This window comes from Lissotriton vulgaris, chromosome 8 (assembly GCF_964263255.1).
Source record: "Lissotriton vulgaris chromosome 8, aLisVul1.2, whole genome shotgun sequence".
Lineage (NCBI taxonomy): Eukaryota > Metazoa > Chordata > Amphibia > Caudata > Salamandridae > Lissotriton > Lissotriton vulgaris.
This window is the reverse complement of record NC_141696.1, coordinates 1101503162-1101522390: the sequence shown is the minus strand read 5'-3', so window position 1 is coordinate 1101522390 and position 19229 is coordinate 1101503162.

The following is a 19229-nucleotide window of genomic DNA, read 5'->3' as shown; positions in this document are numbered from 1 at the left end:
GGACCGGCAAAGGTCCCAAAGAGACAGGCCAATGGCTGGCTCCCCAAAGCTCAGGATTGTTCCCCAGGATGAGAACCTCAGTCTTAGAACCATTCAGACTTAAAGCATTTCTGGACATCAACAAGGAGATATTTCGCAGACCAAGTTTGAGTAAAGAAGGATCCTGATGTTGAGCATGCAATAAAGAAAAAATAATCTGCGTATCGTCAGCGTATGAAAAGATGGTCAACCCAGAATTTTCTGCAATGTCCGCCAAGAGGCGAATGTAAAGATTAAAAAGCAGAGGACTCAAGTTCGAACCCTGCGGAACTCCAGATGTTAAGGCAACAGGGTTAGAATTAGCGGTGTGAGTGAAAACTTGAAAGGATCGATCCTTTAAAAAAGAGATCAGCCACTGCAAGGCTACACCTACAATACTAGAGCTTTCGAGGTGATCCACCAGAATGGAGTGGGAGACCGTGTCAAAGGCAGCACTCAAATCCAGCAGGATGAGCGCTGCTGTGCCCCCACAGTCAAGCTGCTGCCTAAGGTCCTCCGTGACCCCCAACAGAGCTGATTCAGTACTGTGACCAGGACGAAAGCCAGACTGTGATGGATGAAATAGCTTATGTATTGTCACATGTACAGAGAGCTGGGAGTTAATGTGTTTTTCCAATATTTTGGAAAAGGTGGAGAGAAGAGATATGGGCCTTTAGTTTAACCACCAGAGGGGATCCAAACCGGTCTTTTTCAACATCGGAAGCACAAGAGTGTGCTTCCAATTACGAGTCAACCGGCCCAGATTTAGGGAGGAATTAAGGAGCTTAGCAGTCACCTCGAGGGCAGCCTCATTCAAGCATCTGAGGTTAGATAGAGGGAGAGGATCAAGTGGGGAGCCAGACTTGATGTTTCCCAGTAGGTTTTTCAGAGAAATTAAATCAAGTGGGAGCCAGGCCTTAACTTGACAAGATTCATCAGATGCGAAGTCAGGGGGAGCAGTCACAACCTGGTCAGAGAGTTGAGTGGTGGGAAAGATAAAGATGTTGTCATGAGGGGAGCAATCCAACTCAAGCTCACGATGGATAGACACGACTTTATTATGAAAAAACAGTGCAAGTTCATTGCTATGATGTGATGTAATGGAAGGGAAGGGGACGGCAAGAACATGCCTGGCACAGAGAGTTCCGTGCCAACTTTAAATAGGGTTTTCTGACAGTTTTGGGCAGTCATATTTTATCAATGTAGAAAGGAGTCATGAGCTGATCTGCATAAAGCATGCCTCCATTATGGGGGAACCTGCCCATAGATAAGAGCAAGGCTAAGCAAGTCCATCAAGGTAGGGGTGACACTGTGCAACCCTTGACAAAGAATGTGAAGGGTAGCCGGGTCAAGAGGGGAACTGGATTTTATTGCCTTTAAAAGATATATAAGAAGGCTCACAGTGAGATTTAGAAAGGCCGCGAGACTCCCTTCTGGCTGCACTAGAAGGGGCTTTCTAGATGAGGATACCTCAATGTGTGGACATGAATCAATTCTCTCAGCTGAAATGGTGCATCATGTCCAACATATTCATGTTTGCGTTTTCCAAGTTATGCCACCTCGATTCAGGGTGTGACCAATTAAAGTTCCATGAAGGATCGTGCTATTTAATCACTTTCACCGCCCATGCAGGGCTCCACTGATATAAAAAGTTGGAAATCGGCTCCAGGACTGATCAATGAACTTTATGGCATTCTTAGTTATGTTACAAGTGAAATCATTTCATGCCCAATCTGGTCACCCTCACTGGAGAGCTGCATTTCAGACACCTAGCACTTTCTTTGATTCACGTCACATGACGAGGCTCGTCATGAATACAAGGCAATGCAGTCTATTCTGAACCTTAACATGATTAACTCACGCCAGTATTCCAGTTGGCTCAGCATTTCAAATGTAAATTAAAAGTAGACTTAATCTTACGAAAATGCCTGGTCTTTTATTAAAATTGGTATTACATAGGTTTGCATTCACTGAGCAAATTGACTATAAGAGTAGCAAATGTTACCACAAAGTTTTGACCCTAAATGTACAGATTCTGCGTTTCATGGCACAGGATTCCAGAGATTTTTGATATTGTTATAGAATATATTTGGAGGCACAGTATTGTAGCATGTTTTTAATAAGAATTGCACGTGAGCCTGACTTTTTTGAAAGTATGACATTAAGCGGAGGGCCAGGCCTTTTATTTCTTTTGTATTGAATAAGGAGCACATACAACAGTGCCTCTATATCTTAAACAGGACACGTTTCCGGTTGTGTAGATTTGGAATGCGCGTGGTTCCTAAACAGTACACATTTCCGGTTAACTAGCTTTGAGATGCTTTTAAAAACAAAATGGGTAGAAATGTACAGCACCGATTGCCAGCAGCAGCTGTCACAGCTATATAATTGCATGCCATATGCATCACATAGGAAAAGATCTTTCAGCAAAACCTCATCAGAGAAAAAGAGCTGTCACAGACTTGGAGAAATGCTCAAGGTTATAATACTGCTGCTAAATTGAGTATGTTTAGTGCTTGCCTAAGCTGCTATGTCAGTACTGTGAACAGGGTTAGCCGCAGATGAGCCTCAAAAGTACAAGAATGCATTACATTTGCAATCTGCCAAGGCAGATAGGGTACTAGCACATTTTTGGAAGTTAGACGCCTGGTTCCAGTGAAAGTCCTGAGCGAGCAATACAAAAAGGAATCACGTTTTCAATCAACACCCTTTATGGCACTGTGTGCTACATGGGAAACTGCTGTGCTTGGCACAAGTACATCATAACGCTGAGTCAAAGGTCTTGGTCCATCAGTGATGAAGAAGGCTACATTTGTAATTAAGACGCTGAAATGGAACAGATTCTGAGACATGGCAATTAGCACTAATCAGAAATAAGATCCATCACTGTGTTACAAGTGGGCAAAAGTGTCAAGGAGCCACTGGGCTTATCTTATAGATGAGTCTGGTGGCTTAGTAGACTACTGCATCCACAAACGGGGCGTGGGTTCAACATCATGGTCACGTGAACTAGTCTCAGCAGGGCCACTCAGCCTTTCATCCTTCCAAGGTGGATAAAGTGAGTACAATTGAGTTGGATAAGAATAAACATCTGTTATTCAGCTCCAAGATACCCTTGGGTGAATGTGCAATTTACAAATATACAAGTTATGTTATCTCAGTTAAAGAAGAAGGGTGCGTTGAGTCGCTATGCCCAAGATTCCATAACACTCAAACTCAGAAAGAACTACGCAGAGCCCAGCCAAAGATTCAATTTCGTTACCGTGGTTACTATAGATAGATTCGAAGGTTTAGAAGACAAAAAGGATAAAAGAAAACAGATGATAGATTAACACCCTGGAGCCTGTTTACAAAACCGTTAAACATGCAAGTCCCACTTGTAAGCACAAAAAGGCTTTTTTAAGTAAAGCCTTGTTTGTGATTCAAAGAAGGTGGTTTTCTTGTTGTAAATGATTTACTCAACACATACTTTTTTTATGCAAGTACATTTCGCTCAAGCACAGGGGGTGGGTATTCCATTTTAGGATACAATGGTAAGTATGGGCATACTCACAAAAGTGATTGCTTTTAAGTATCCACAAACCTTTCCATGACTCACCCCACGAAGTAGAGGAGCAAATGTGCTGAATTGGATCTAAGAGACCTCCCAGGAATATATGGGGTGGCTAAAGGTCTTAACAAAAAGCCTTCTCTTTTATGAAGTGCTCTGTGCAAAATACGTAAGGCCCTGAATTGCACTTGTTGCATGACCAGGACCCACTGTAAAACTTTCAGAGCCTTTTTTCGATACTGGTGACGTGGGAGGTTCATAACAAGCCATGCAGCGGCATTCTGGGTGACCTACAGCCTTTTGATTAGATATTGAGGTGCACCAAGGTAGAAGTCATTACCATAATCCAGGTGTGACATTATAAAAACCCGTACGATCAATCTTCTAGTTAAAAAAGGGAAAAGACTGAAAACCTTTCTTAACAGTCTCAAGACACCAAAGGAATTAGACACACGTTTTCTGAATTGATGATCCATTGTGAGGCTGGAATGTAGCCCCATTTCGAAAATCTTTATCACGCATTGGGGGCTGGAAAGCCTATCCTGGCAGTCCATCACAAGGGTCGAGACCCTATTGCCAAAACTGTTACCAAGTAACATGACATCGGTCTTGTCTTTATTAAGCTTCAATTTACAGTTGGCCATCCAGCTGGCCATTTCTTGAAGACATGGGAACAGACTGAGGTGGCTTGAGCTGGGGTCGAGGGATATTGATATCACCAACAGTGTCAACAGCATACTAAACCAATGACAACCCATAGGAGCGCATAATTTCAGCCAGGGGTACATATAAAAATTCTAAAGAGTGGAACCCACAGCTTAAAGAAAGACTGTTGTAGTAACTGGATTGATCTAACACCTGAAAGCTCTATTCTCTATGAAGGAGGAAAGACATTTTAATGCATGGTCATCAATTTCCACGCTCAATATCCGGATAAGTGTGGCATGATCTACCATTTCGAAGTCTGCACCATCATCTAAAAGGATAATGATTGCTGAGCCTCCGTGATCCAACAGTCATCTCAATTCCTAGACTACTGCAGCAGAGCTGTGTCTGTGCTGTGGTCTAAATCACAGTAGGTTGTAGGAAATCGTAGGATTCAAGGAAGGAAGAAAGGTGTTTGTTGACATGTTTTTCCAGGAGCTTCGAGGCTTTTGGTAATAGGTAGATCGGCCTGTAGTTACTCAGACAGAGAGTGACAAGACTGGGCTTTCTAGATGAGGAGTTCTCAATGTTTGAACCGTCGGCGAAGTAGGAGTAGATGGCCATTATCTTCTTCTGAAAGAAGAAAGCCAAATTATTGCTGTGCTTTATAAAGACTTCAGGGGTTGAGCCAGCTGATTTAGTTTCCATGATATCTTTAAGGATTTGGAATATCTTTTAAGGGGAATTAGAGTCATGCTCAATTTGTGAGGGAAAATAAGCTAATTGAGAGGATTTGCATTGTTTGCAGTCTTTAGCCTGTGTGGCCAATATTCATGTAATGCCTTAGAGGAAAAAGGGGGACCCCCTCTGAAACAAATAATTTCTAGGTCAGGGAGAAGAGGGGACAACAACAAACAATACTTTAAGAACTCTCCCTCACGACCCATTTACTTTTAAAGGATCCGTATTACAGATTCCACCAAGGGCACTGACAAATACCAAAGACCATTTGTTTCTTTTACTTTCTTATTTCACTTTATTTAGTCATATTTAGTCATTAATGATGATTGTTTTCTTTTTTACTTTTTATTTTTTTCACTTCTTTCTTTCGTGAGTAAAAAGTTCTAAGATAAACACAGTTCTATCACAAAATTACAATATTACAAGAAAAAGTTACACAAATAATTACAACTGAATTTCATACATGCCTGGGTAGAGAAAACATGCAACCAATGTCATACATAAACACTGCATACACACTTTTAACACAACACACTCCATCTGCACAAGTTAACACTTTTCAGTTGTTTATCTATTGATCACAATTTATTCACTGCGTTCCGTAGGATTAAGTAATAGACTTAGTCAACGCGTTTCGGTGGGATGAACGATAGTAGAAACCACCTTCTTCAGGACTCGTCAGAGTATTGCATAAGAGTCTCTACACCCAGGAGTATCTACAAGAAAAATATATGTAAGTAAACCCTTAATAGGTACCGTACCCGTATTCTAACATTAAAAACAGTGACATCCATTTTGACCTAAACTATATACATGTTTTGTGCCAGTTGTATCAATAGCCCCGTGTTTACAACCACATCCGTGAGGAGTTTGATTATTTATATCCACATTCTCATTGTACAGTCCTATCCTGCATGTTGGCCCTACTTACTTAGGTCAAGGCAGGTATGTTGTATCTCCATCAGAATCGCTTTTCGTCAAATTTGTAGTCTATAGAGTGGTCAACCGTTGCCCACACCTAATCTGGGCAAGTACACCGATTCCTCTTTTTATGGGTACTCTCTATATACTTGCCCACACATATTGTCTCTAATTGCAACATAGGCATTTACAAATGAGAGTTGCACTTATTCCTTTTGTTCTATGCCTCTCTGTTCTCACTTCCAAGCGATCTGTTTAGGGGTTTTCATATTCTATTCACGACTGTCTGCTATTACTGACTAGAGGTGAGAGGGAGACAGGTTTGCCAATATTAGAATAGTTGCAATGCAGTTCTATTACACTATAGAGTTAAGGAGCGCACTAAAACTACCATCTTACCTTGTTACAGACGTGTCAAAATTAAGACACGGGATGGACACAAGTTATATTTCTTTTTTTAAAAGGTTTCCACTAGCTGTTCTCTCTGTATAGACAAATGGAAACTGCAGTCAAAATAGGTAGGACTATAAACTTGTTATATATTCAGGTACCAATATAACTGTATATCTAATATTAGAACATTGCAATGTTGGGAGCTCCATTGAAAACAATGGAGTGCTCTGGGCTTATAATGGCAGCTCAGTTTATCTCAATAAACTGTGTAAGTTCATAACTCCAAAACAAAAAGAGGAAGCGCAGAGGTACTGATAGAATCACCCTCCTAGCAGAACTGTATAAACAAAGAGATTCTATCAAAGGTGAAAAAAGTGATAATTTTTATATTTAATTTTCTGAGTGATACTAGGCTCTCTCTTAAGTATAGAAAGATGAGAGCACAGTGTGCTTGTTAAAATACCCCTCACACACTAAAAAGTCCTTTAGTGTCATGCTTCATCATAGGGGTCTTCCCGCCCCTATAACGGGACGGGGCGTGCTACGACCAAACGTTCAAAAAAATTCTCTTTTAATGCCAGAGAGCAGCAATCCATCACCACGTTACGTGGTGTTTGATTTTCCCAAAAGTCTTCAAAGAGTACATCTTCAATGATCTCCAAGGTAGCTTGGTGTGGCAGACTGGTATAGAGACTCTCCACGTCACAGCTGATTAATAGCTGCGTATTTGGGTCAAAAGTGACCTCTTCTAGCAAATTCAATACATCTTTGGTATCCCTAATATACGTAGATGTTTTTTGAACCATGGGTCTGAGGAAGGCAGCTATAAATGAACTCATCTTCATCTGTAAAAGACAATCCTGATATCTGGCTACTACCATCTGAAAATACTCTCCTTTCTTACCCCACTATGTGGCAAGTGTCGTTTTTTGATTTTCTTTATGACCCTACCAATGAATTCCTTATATCACTGTTTAAATGTCCGTAAATATTACACACCTATTATCCGATACTTTTGCCATTCAAAACAAAAGTGTAGAAAGACTTCCTAGTTTTCCCTCAAACCGCGCCGAAAAGCGGCAGCCATCTTAAGTGTTTAGCGCTCCAGCTTCTTCTGAGTAAGCCGCACCCACACGAATGACGATGCGGAAATGAAGTGTTTTTAACAATGCCGAACACACGAGACCGGCAATCCTCGGAGCAGCACGGGGGTAGGAATAAGGATTCTTTCTTCTGCCGGTGATGTGAGTAATAGACTCCGACCTCGAGTCTTTAATAAATGGGTCTTAGGGGCTAGTAACAGCATGGAAATGTCCCGTAAATGACACGCAGGTGCAGTTTTATTTTGCAGTCAACCGTGCCGAACACCCCTCGCCTGCAAGCTCATGGGGCATTGAAAACTATCGAAAAGAGTACGTATATTACCAGTGTTAAGGTTCTAGAAAAAACGCCTACGGTTGTTTACCTTTATAAAAAAGATGCGAACAAGGGTTTCCTGATCATCTTCCATTTGTTTGTTTGTCAGAGTGCATGGAGTCACGATTGTGTGTATGTATGATGAGACATGAGTGGACCCTAATATTACGTGGATCCCACAATACAATTATGGCGATGGGTGGCCAGCTATGAGAGGAGCACTGTTTCTGTCTATCACTTACAGGCAAAACAACCGCCTTTGATCCTCAAGGCGCTCTCTCACTATTGTGCTTTACGACCACCTAAGGATTGTGTATCAACAGTCAGTTCCATGTGTTCACCACGTATTTATGTTGGTTTTTCTCTCTCTTTTTCTCCTTTTCTTTACAGAGACCGCAATTGGTCAATATTTTTGGTACTCATTATATTTACCTTGCTTCACTTGGGCCAGCTCATGCCCTGAAGCCCAAACAGTCAGCTTATTTTTGCTGCATTGTTTGTAGGACAGTAGGCATACCTCTGTAGAACTGAGTTATTAGTAGTAGGGATCACTATACGGTCCTGATGAGTAAGCAGTAGGGGACTGCTTACGAAACATGTCGACTAGGTAGCAAGCTAATGCTCTACCTTACAATCCCCTTCTTAATGTTCCCAGCTAGAGATATGAATAAATAATTTTTTCTACTAAGCCAGGGAATTTTTAACCTTTTTGTAATTTTTCACACTCACTTTGTTAGGTCCCTACACTTTCACTGACACCCCTACACCCACACATAGCCTCTGTCACAACTTAAGTGCTCCCGCGTAGTTCGTTTGGTCGTAGCACGCCCCGTCCCGTTATAGGGGCGGGAAGACCCCTATGATGAAGCATGACACTAAAGGACTTTTTAGTGTGTGAGGGGTATTTTAACAAGCACACTGTGCTCTCATCTTTCTATACTTAAGAGAGAGCCTAGTATCACTCAGAAAATTAAATATAAAAATTATCACTTTTTTCACCTTTGATAGAATCTCTTTGTTTATAAGTTCATAACTCCCCATCTCCTCCCCTTAAAAATTATTTCCCCAAAAGAGCCCCTAGCATGGGTTCTAGCCTCTACTTACTTTCTATGCTTCTTGGCTTAGTCCCATCACAGAGTCCCGAATTGCAGCATGCGTCGACACCATCAGGACGCTACTTGCTAAGTGCCGCTATTTATACCTCTCCTGGCCGATCTCAACAAGCTCATAATTATTTGAGTTAAAACACATGTTTACAATGGGCGGAGGGTTACTCATTCCGTCCTAGTCACATGTCTCATTCCTGCCATTCCTGCCTCCTTCAAAAATCTGGTCACTGACGCAATATCATTGTAAACAATATTGACAAACATATTCGGTCAAAAATATCCCTTGCCACAATATCGTGTTCTGATACTTACAATGGTGAGTACAAATATATCAGAAAAAAGATTGTTGAAACTAAAATCGTCCAAAAATAGACAAAAATATTGTTTTTTTATTATAAATAGAGTTTAAAGTAGTAAATGTTAAATATTGTACTATATACATTTAATATAATATAAATCCACTGTATTACACTTCGAGTTCCCATGCTAATCTTTGAATGGAATAGACTAGAAAAGAATAGAATGGAATAGAAGTATTTGAAGACGTGCTCCTGACAAGGGAGGAGCAAACTATTTCCAGAGAGGGAATGGCAAAGTAGTACCCCAGTCAATTGTTGGGGGTGTTGGAGGGTTTTTCATGGGGAAAAATGTTCCTCATGGCAGAGGAAAAGCAGAAAAGGAAATTTCAGTAAAGCAATACATTTTAGTAAACACACATTTTTTATATTTAGAAATGCAGAATGACCATAGAGCAATCGGCAATTAGATATCACAAACGTTCTCCAGGAGTACTACTAGGGATATGCTTTAGGCCCTCTTTTATAGTATGGTGACTTTTCCAATAGTCGCCAAGGGCAACAGAGGGGTGTAGTCCACTGCATTTGCCGACGATCAACTTCTGTACTTAAAGATTGGCAGGGGAAGATCTCTGTGTATTCAGCAGAGCTGATGTCAAAGGTGCAGAAACTTTGCTGAGCTGGGGCCACTTTTAATAAAAGCATTAGCAAAGTTCTTCTTATTTCTAAAAAAATACCCAATTTGGAGTTTGTTAATTGAAAAGCAACAAATAAATGTCCCTAACATGCTCAGAGTTTTCTCCCAGCATGAGAGGGGGGGCATTTTTTTGGTTTCCTGTTTGATCCACCCGGCTTTAAATGGTCATCCCAAACATGAGAAGAGTATGTTGGAACAACTTCCGTAAATAGGCCAGATTGTCAGAGGTACTTTGACCCATGACCTAATATCTGACCGGTTGTTGGTCAAAGGTTTTCCTACTTCAGAAACATGGTGGCTCTCCCGACTCTATATAGATTGGGGGAACCACAAGTTTAGCAATGTGATATCTGAAACATTTTTGATGGAGTTTCGCATATGAAAAACTGTAAATGAGGCCATTAGACATTTATTCCAAACGTTGGAAAAAATCTGAGGGTGTAAATGTCTTAGGGCCTGATTAGGAGTATGGCGGTACTTGCGGTGGCAGTCTGACCACCGTCACACTGAGGGTCCACCCGCAGTATTTTGAGTGTGGCGGTCATATCGCCAGAGACCACCAGTTCCGCTGGGATCAAGGATCCCGTGCGGCTGTGCTTAAAGGGGCATCAATATGAAGGCAGTGCCGCTGCAGCACATTCAAACATATTACAAGTTGCCTGTCCACTGCCCATTTCATGGTGGTGAGCCCACCATGAAAAGGGTGGTAGAGAGGCACATAAGGGGGCTCTAACAGGGACCTCTGCCACTCCTGAGCCTGGAGAGATTGCAGGCAGGCATATGTAGTCCCCACCTTGATTTGCACCCCCAGTTCCTGCATAGTGTGGCATATATCCCACACTGTGCAGGAAGGTGTAGTCGGTGCTCTGATTGTGGCAGTCTGCATGTTAGGCTCTTCTATGAGCTTAACAGCAGCCACCGTCAGACCACCCACCAGACCAGGTTTAACTCATAATCTGGCAGGCAATCACACCACAGCTTTGGCGATCCTACATCAGATGGCACGTAGGCACCCTGCTGTAGGACTGCCAATGTCGTAATCAGGCCCTTACTTTTTTTCTGTTTCATCATGTCTTTCATGTCTAAAAAAATGGTATTCCAAAAAGTAAGGATCTTTTAACAAGTTTCTACTAGACTATTAATATAAGAAATGGGAGCAAATAAGATAAAATATGTGTTACCATCCAACAGAACTCTGGGTTAGATTTGTAGAACTAACAGGCACATGCATCAAACAAAAATCCTCTTGCAAAATTTGCGATTTGGATAATAAGCCCTTTTGTGATCGCAATATAGCCAAATACAATGCATGAACACAAAATCTGCGAAAATACAAGAAATAGCAAAAATAATGAATCGCAAATAATTCTGAGACATACTTTGCGATTCCTTATTCGCTAATAACATTTTTGCGAACCCCAAAGAGCGATTCGCAATTAAAGAATCGCAATGAAATGCATAAAAAAATCGCTAATTGCGTTTTCATATAAATTTGCACTTTTGCAAGTGCTATTTAAGAAGGATCACAACCAGGTGTTAATCATGAGTAAAAATACCAGACAGCTAAAATTCAACAGAAACCTATTTGTACACACCCACAATGCCTCTGAACATTTCACAATGGCAGCACATTACCTGATGGCGAGGAGGATGAGGCTCCAGGCAGCAGCACACAGAAGGAAAAGACTAGAGGAACCCATCTTCAGAGTCCGCATTAAACTGCTAGAACAAACAGATGAGGAAATATACGAGAAGTATAGGTTAAATGGTGCCATGATCCTAGACTTAATAGGAGAATTGGATCCCATTTTGCGGCGTCAGACTCGGAGGACCAATGCAATACCCACCCATGTGCAGGTCCTAAGTTGCCTGTACTTACTTGCGTCAGGCAGTTTTCAGGGGGTAGTAGCTGTAGCTGGCGGGGTGTCACAAAGTGCACTTTCACGTATTTTCAAATCATTTCTTAAAGCCATGATGTCAAGGATCAAATACCACATCAGCTTCCCTACCACCACTCATGAATTGAATTAGACCAAACAGGAATTCTACCAGCTAGCCCACTTCCCACAAGTATTAAGTTGCATTAATTGTACCCATGTAGCAATATGTCCACCAGCAGTTAATGAACACATATTGGAAGTGGTGTGGCGCACCGGCCAGGGTGACTGACACCTGACGCTAGGGATCACGTTTCGATCCCGGGCACCGGTGGAAGGGGTCTGCCCAACACCATGTGACTCTGGGCAATAGCTTGCCTAATCTTCCCGTCGGCCCCCAGCGCTGGGAAACTTACGGGTAGCTGTGTGCTTTACAAATACAGGATAATTATTATTATATTTAGGAATCGGAAATGCTTTCATTCGCTAAACATACATGTAGTTTGCAATGCAAAATATATAATTAATGACATTGTGGCTCAATACCCAGAAAGCGCCCCTGATTCCTACTTATCTTGCCAGAGTGGCATAAACACTTGTCTGCTCAGGGGTGAATTTGGAGAGGGACATATGATTGGTAAACATGTGTCATGACTTCTCACAGACATCGTACATAGGCCAATTCATTACCGCCACTGACACTTTGCTTACTCCCTGTATGTGACAGCGCATACGCCGTGCGTAAAAACATCCTGACACCGTACCTCAATCCAACAACCCCCAATGAGCAGAGGTACAATGCTGCGCACATCTCCCCCCCCCCCGAACATAATTTAGCGCACATTTGGGCTGTTAAAGAGCCACTTCAGATGCCTGCACAAGACAGGAGGAGCATTACAGTACAAACCAGAACAATGCTGCAGGATTGTGGCAGGATGTGCCATGTTACACAACATTGGTACAAAAGGGGGTGGTGATGGACGGAGCATCTGAATCAATCAAACACTCACACCCAGTCAAAAGATCTGGGTTTAATCCATCACAGTTCTTTAGCTCACTCTGCCACCCCAGTTCAGACATGGCTATATGCAAATCAGTCTGACCCTGTGCCTCATGGGAACAGTCCAGCCCGAACTGCCAAGCCATGTCTTCCCTGGACCGGAAACAAGCTTCCGAGGACCGGTTTCTGGCATTCCAGCCGTCTTCAGCCCGGCTTGCTTGAATCCAGTGGCAAAGTGAGCAAGGGACTCACGTCTGAGCATACCCTGCCACACTTATGGCGGCCAAAAGCGGTACAAAAGGGGGTGGTGATGGACGGAGCATCTGAATCAATCAAACACTCACACCCAGTCAAAAGATCTGGGTTTAATTCATCACCGTTCTTTAGCCCACTCTGCTACCCCAGTTCAGACATGGCTATATGCAAATCAGTCTGACCCTGTGCCTCATGGGAACAGTCCAGCCCGAACTGCCAAGCCATGTCTTCCCTGGACCGGAAACAAGCTTCCGAGGACCGGTTTCTGGCATTCAAGCCGTCTTCAGCCCCGCTTGCTTGAATCCAAAGGCAAAGTGAGCAAGGGACTCACGTCTGAGCATACCCTGAAACACTTATGGCGGCCAAAAGCGGTACAAAAGGGGGTGGTGATGGACGGAGCATCTGAATCAATCAAACACTCACACCCAGTCAAAAGATCTCGGTTTAATCCATCACCGTTCTTTAGCCCAATCTGCCACCCCAGTTCAGACATGGCTATATGCAAATCAGTCTGACCCTGTGCCTCATGGGAACAGTCCAGCCGGAACTGCCAAGCCATGTCTTCCCTGGACCGGAAACAAGCTTCAGAGGACCGGTTTCTGGCATTCCAGCCGTCTTCAGCCTGGCTTGCTTGAATCCAGTGGCAAAGAGAGCAAGGGACTCACGTCTGAGCATACCCTGCAACACTTATGGTGGCCAAAAGCGGTACAAAAGGGGATGGTGATGGACGGAGCATCTGAATAAATCAAACACTCACACCCAGTCAAAAGATCTGAGTTTAATCCATCACCGTTCTTTAGCCCACTCTGCCACCCCAGTTCAGACATGGCTATATGCAAATCAGTCTGACCCTGTGCCTCATGGGAACAGTCCAGCCCAAACTGCCAAGCCATGTCTTCCCTGGACCAGAAACAAGCTTCCAAAGACCGGTTTCTGGCATTCCAGCCGTCTTCAGCCTGGCTTGCTTGAATCCAGTGGCAAAGTGAACAAGGGAGTCACGTCTGAGCATACCCTGCCACACTTATGGCGGCCAAAAGCAGTACAAAAGGGGGTGGTGATGGACGGAGCATCTGAATCAATCAAACACTCACACCCAGTCAAAAGATCTGGGTTTAATCCATCACCGTTCTTTAGCCCACTCTGCTACCCCAATTCAGACATGGCTATATGCAAATCAGTCTGACCCTGTGCCTCATAGGAACAGTCCAGCCCAAACTGCCAAGCCATGTCTTCCCTGGACCGGAAACAAGCTTCCGAGGACCGGTTTCTGGCATTCCAGCAGTCTTCAGCCCGGCTTGCTTGAATTCAGTGGCAAAGTGAGCAAGGGACTCACGTCTGAGCATACCCTGCCACACTTATGGCGGCCAAAGCGGTACAAAAGGGGGTGATGATGGACGGAGCATCTGAATCAATCAAACACTCAAACCCAGTCAAAAGATCTGGGTTTAATCCATCACCGTTCTTTAGCCCACTCTGCCACCCCAGTTCGGACATGGCTATATGCAAATCAGTCTGACCCTGTGCCTCATGGGAACAGTCCAGCCCAAACTGCCAAGCCATGTCTTCCCTGGACCGGAAACAAGCTTCCGAGGACCGGTTTCTGGCATTCCAGCCGTCTTCAGCCCGGCTTGCTTGAATCCAGTGGCAAAGTGAGCAAGGGACTCACGTCTGAGTATACCCTGCCACACTTATGGTGGCCAAAAGTGGTACAAAAGGGGGTGGTGATGGACGGAGCATCTGAATCAATCAAACACTCACACCCAGTCAAAAGATCTGGGTTTAGTCCATCACCGTTCTATAGCCCACTCTGCCACCCCAGTTCAGACATGGCTCTATGCAAATCAGTCTGACCCTGTGCCTCATGGGAACAGTCCAGCCCGAAATGCCACGCCATGTCTTCCCTGGACCGGAAACAAGCTTCCGAGGACCGGTTTCTGGCATTCCGGCCGTCTTCAGCCCGGCTTGCTTGAATCCAGTGGCAAAGTGAGCAAGGGACTCACGTCTGAGCATACCCTGCCACACTTATGGCGGCCAAAAGTGGTACACAACATTGCCACAAGGAGAGGCATTTCCATTGAGGTGTGTTACAGCAAATCAGATGACGACAACCAGGAAGTGGCACAACAACGTGCAGCACATGGGCCAAGCGCAGCAGAAGAACGTAGGAGACGTACAGAAATCACACTAAATTGTTTCTGATGTGAGTAATGACTAGACAATACACAACTTTTTTTAATTAACTATATTTTTGACAAATGAAATATCTTGTAGTGTTCCGGCACACATTTCAGGTGCACAGTAGCACATGGATAGCATTACTGCCAAATTTTACAAAGACATACACATTAGACTTAATAGTCAGTCACCAGTATTGTCTTTGGCAATGGTTACCTCCCAATTGTTGAATGTCTCCAGACATGCCATTCTATCTCCTCCTCCCACGCATACCCAGATGCCTTTCACCTGCTTCTTCTCCACAGCCGCGGCCTGTAGTAGGTGTAACTGCAGGGCGGTGATGTGGGGAGGGGGAGGGGCAGGGTGGGGGGTAGTAATGTATGGATTACGGACTTTAACAGGTAAGTAAACATATCAATAAATAAAACGAATTTTGTTGTGTGCACTGCATCACCAAATGCGATGCAGTGCGCGCAACGAAACTAGCTGCTTCTCCATCCCTCAAGTTGGAGACGGAGGGTGTTGAGCTGCGAGTATTGTGCCTCCTGCTAGTGTTGACAGGCAGTGACATACTTCTGAGGCTTGAGGCCTCCTTACTCCCCTCTTCGCCGTCACGTTATCAGCCCCAACAGTGGCAGCATGCATTTGCTCAACAGCATTTGTCACCTGGCCCAGTGCCTTGGCCACATCCCCATTACAATGGGACATCTCAATCTGCATGTTGAGGGACCGACGGGCCAGCAGTGAAGTGTTAGTTTTCATGCGATTGTTTGCTTGTGTATAGCCGTGCAAGCGCTGCATCAACTGGTGATGGTGTCTCATCTGTATCACTTGTCCTGCCTTCATCACCCTGGTCAGCTCCTGCATCTGCCTGTTGCCCTCAAGCACAGCTGTACTGAGTTTCCTCACACAATCAGTCAGTCCAGCAATGTTATCTGCCATCTTGCTGATTTGTGCCTGCACTAACTGCATGTTTTTTGCCTGCAGGCGCTGCACACGGAGCATCTGGGCCTCCAGACCACCCCAGACATCAGTAGATTGTTCCTCTCATAGTGCGACGTGTGACATTGCTCTGCGCCTCCGGCTTTGGGCTGTGGCATTCCGGACCTGTGCTTGTGGTGTCGGCGTGGGTGTGCCTTGAGCCTGGCTTGTCTCTTGCATTCTTTGTAAATGTAAATGTAAATTGATACTTGTATAGCGCACTACTCACCCGCAAGGGTCTCAAGGCGCTTTTACGAATACCGCTGTGGAACCCATCCTGGCTTTCCCTGTGAGGCCTCCACTCCTGGGCACCCCCAAGGTGGAGGCCAGGCATCCTTAGCGTTGTGGGGGCCGTTGTGGAGATTAAGCAAGCTATTGCCCAGAGTTGCAGAGTGGGACTGGGATGTTGTCTGTGGGACCACAGGTGGGTCTACTTCATCCACAGCTGTAGTATCCTGTGTGTCCATGCAGTTACTGTCCTCAGCCTCTCCTTCTTCTGCATCTGTGATGTTAAACAGTAAAAATCTTAATTATTTCTATGTGTGATGTCATGTCACAATAGGCATCATTTTTCTCTGAATAAATTAATGACTGTCACACATTATTCATGTGTTCTGACTTCTCATTGTGTGTCTGCCTATGAACCTGCCTAACCTGCCTGTGTTTTCCATAATGCACTAGGTTGTGGCTGGAAAACCTGAAATGGATTTCCTTTCTTTACACGTGTCCTGAACTGGGGTGATGTGTTAATTTAATTATGTCTTGTGTAATGGTCACTTGCATGCATCTTACCTTGAGATGTATTGGCTGCTCCAGATGTGTCCAGCTGCATCACTCCCACCACAGCTTCAGGCTGGAGTGTGGACTCCACATGGTCCTCCATGGGCATGCTCTTAGGCTGTATTGTGGTCCCCCTCTGGACCTCTTGGCTTCCTTCAGCCTCTCAGCAATCCTTTCTTTTGCCCAGCTGCGTGGGTCGCACCTCTGCTTTTTCAGTTCATCAATTAAGCATTGTGTGACCCCTACAGCATTCACTTTACTCTGGATTCAGAGCCAGATTTTTCTTTTTTGTGCATCTGGGACTTTCAGTGAAAGTTTTCCAAACAGCTTGTCATGGCTTATTACAACATCCTCAATGAGTGTCTCAATTTCCTTTTCACTGAATTTTAGTTTTCGTTTCCTCCCTGAGGTAAACTCCTCTGATGTTATTTGATCCATTTTTGGCAAGGGACAGGTCTGCAAACAGAGTTTTTGGAAGTACTGTCCTGCTCCTGCACTCAGCTTCCTCATCTCACAGCAACAGAGCACTGAAAGAGGCATGGGCTGGCTGACTTCCTGGTTGTATTGTCATCACCATGCATCAAAATGTGACCTCGCAAATTGCGAAATCGCTAATAGCGAAATCTCTATTAGCGATTTCTCTATTTGCGAGCTTGTAAATAGGTTTTCCTTATTACTGAGTTTTAATGTGCTATCGCAATAACCGAATGCGATTTTTAGCTAATCGCAGTTTATTCGCTAATATTTTCATGCATTGTAAATGGCAATTCTTTATTTTCTATTACTTAAAAATCACAAATACGGAATCAATATTTTGTACTTTGATGCATGTGAGCCACAGTTTATTTCTGAGGGCAAAAAAATGTCATAGCAGAAAAAAAGGTCCAGGACTGTTTTGAGGTATTCCCTAGCCCAAAAGTGGAACTGCTCGGCAGGCAGTAAATACAAAAGAATAGTTCATTTAAGTGTGTCTGGGTCTTGTGGTGCTTAATGAATTAGATTTAGACGTGTTCGCATTTTTTTGTCAGTGTGGTCAATATTCATAGAACGCCTGACTGCCTCTGTGGCCCCCTTAAAAATTCTGATCAGTGACACAATATCGTGGTAAACAATACAATTGACAAAAATATTTAGTCAAAAATATTGCATATCCCATTATTGTGCTCCGTTACTTATAACAGTAAGTACAAAAATATTGGAAAATATTATCGTTGAAACTAATATCGTCCAAAAATAGACAAAAATATTTTCTTTTTTTTAACTATAAATAGGTTTTAAAGTATTAAATATTGTAATATATAAATGTAATATAATGTAAATCAAATATATTCCATATCGGGTAGCCATGTGCTTTTACAAGAATCTTAGAACAGAATAGAATAGAATAGAATAGAAGTATTTGGAGAAGTACTCCTATGAAGGGAGGAGCAAACCGTTTCCAGAGAGGGAATGACAAAGTAATACCTCTGATTTTTGGGGGCTGTTGGAGGGTTTTTCATGTGGATAAATGTTCCTTGTGGCAGAAACAAAGTAGAAAGAGCAATTCCACTAAAACAATACATTTTAGTAAATACACATTTTTTACATTTAGAAATGCAGAATTATATTAGCATAATAATAAATGAAATATCACAAAAGTTTTCCAGTAGTACTACTAGGGATATGCTTTAGGTCCTCATTTATAGCATGGTGCCTGGCCCATTAGTCCACAAGAGCATCAGAAGGGTGTAATCCACTGCATTTGTGGAAGATCAATATCTGCACTTAAAGATCGTCAGAGAAAGATCTCTGTACATTCAGCAGAGCTGATGTCACAGCGGCTCAGTCGACATTAGTCAAAATATTGTCAATAATATCGATTTTTTTAATATAGAGCTTGAACGGGCAAATGTTAATATTTTAATATATAATTGTAATGTAATGTAAATCAAATGCATTCCACGTCTGTTTAATTCTATATGTAAAAATATACATATATGAACACACAAACATATATGTGTGTGTCTATATGTATATATGTAAATATATATGTGTGTGTATATGTATATATACATATATTATAGTGTACCATAATTTATTAAATTATTTATTATACAATATATTGTTTTTATTTTTGACATTTCTTACTATGAAAATATATATAATATAAATACATACACATATTTTATATTATATTATTTCAGTTAAGTTTTACATTTATTAATCTGAAATATATATATGTGTGTCTGTGTATAGTAATACATTTTACATTTTAATAAATTGAAATAATGTAAAATAGAACCATAAACATGGAACAAATTGAACAAGAAATAATATATTAATTAATGTAGACAATAAATACAATATTATAAATTGAAAAATACAAAATACACATT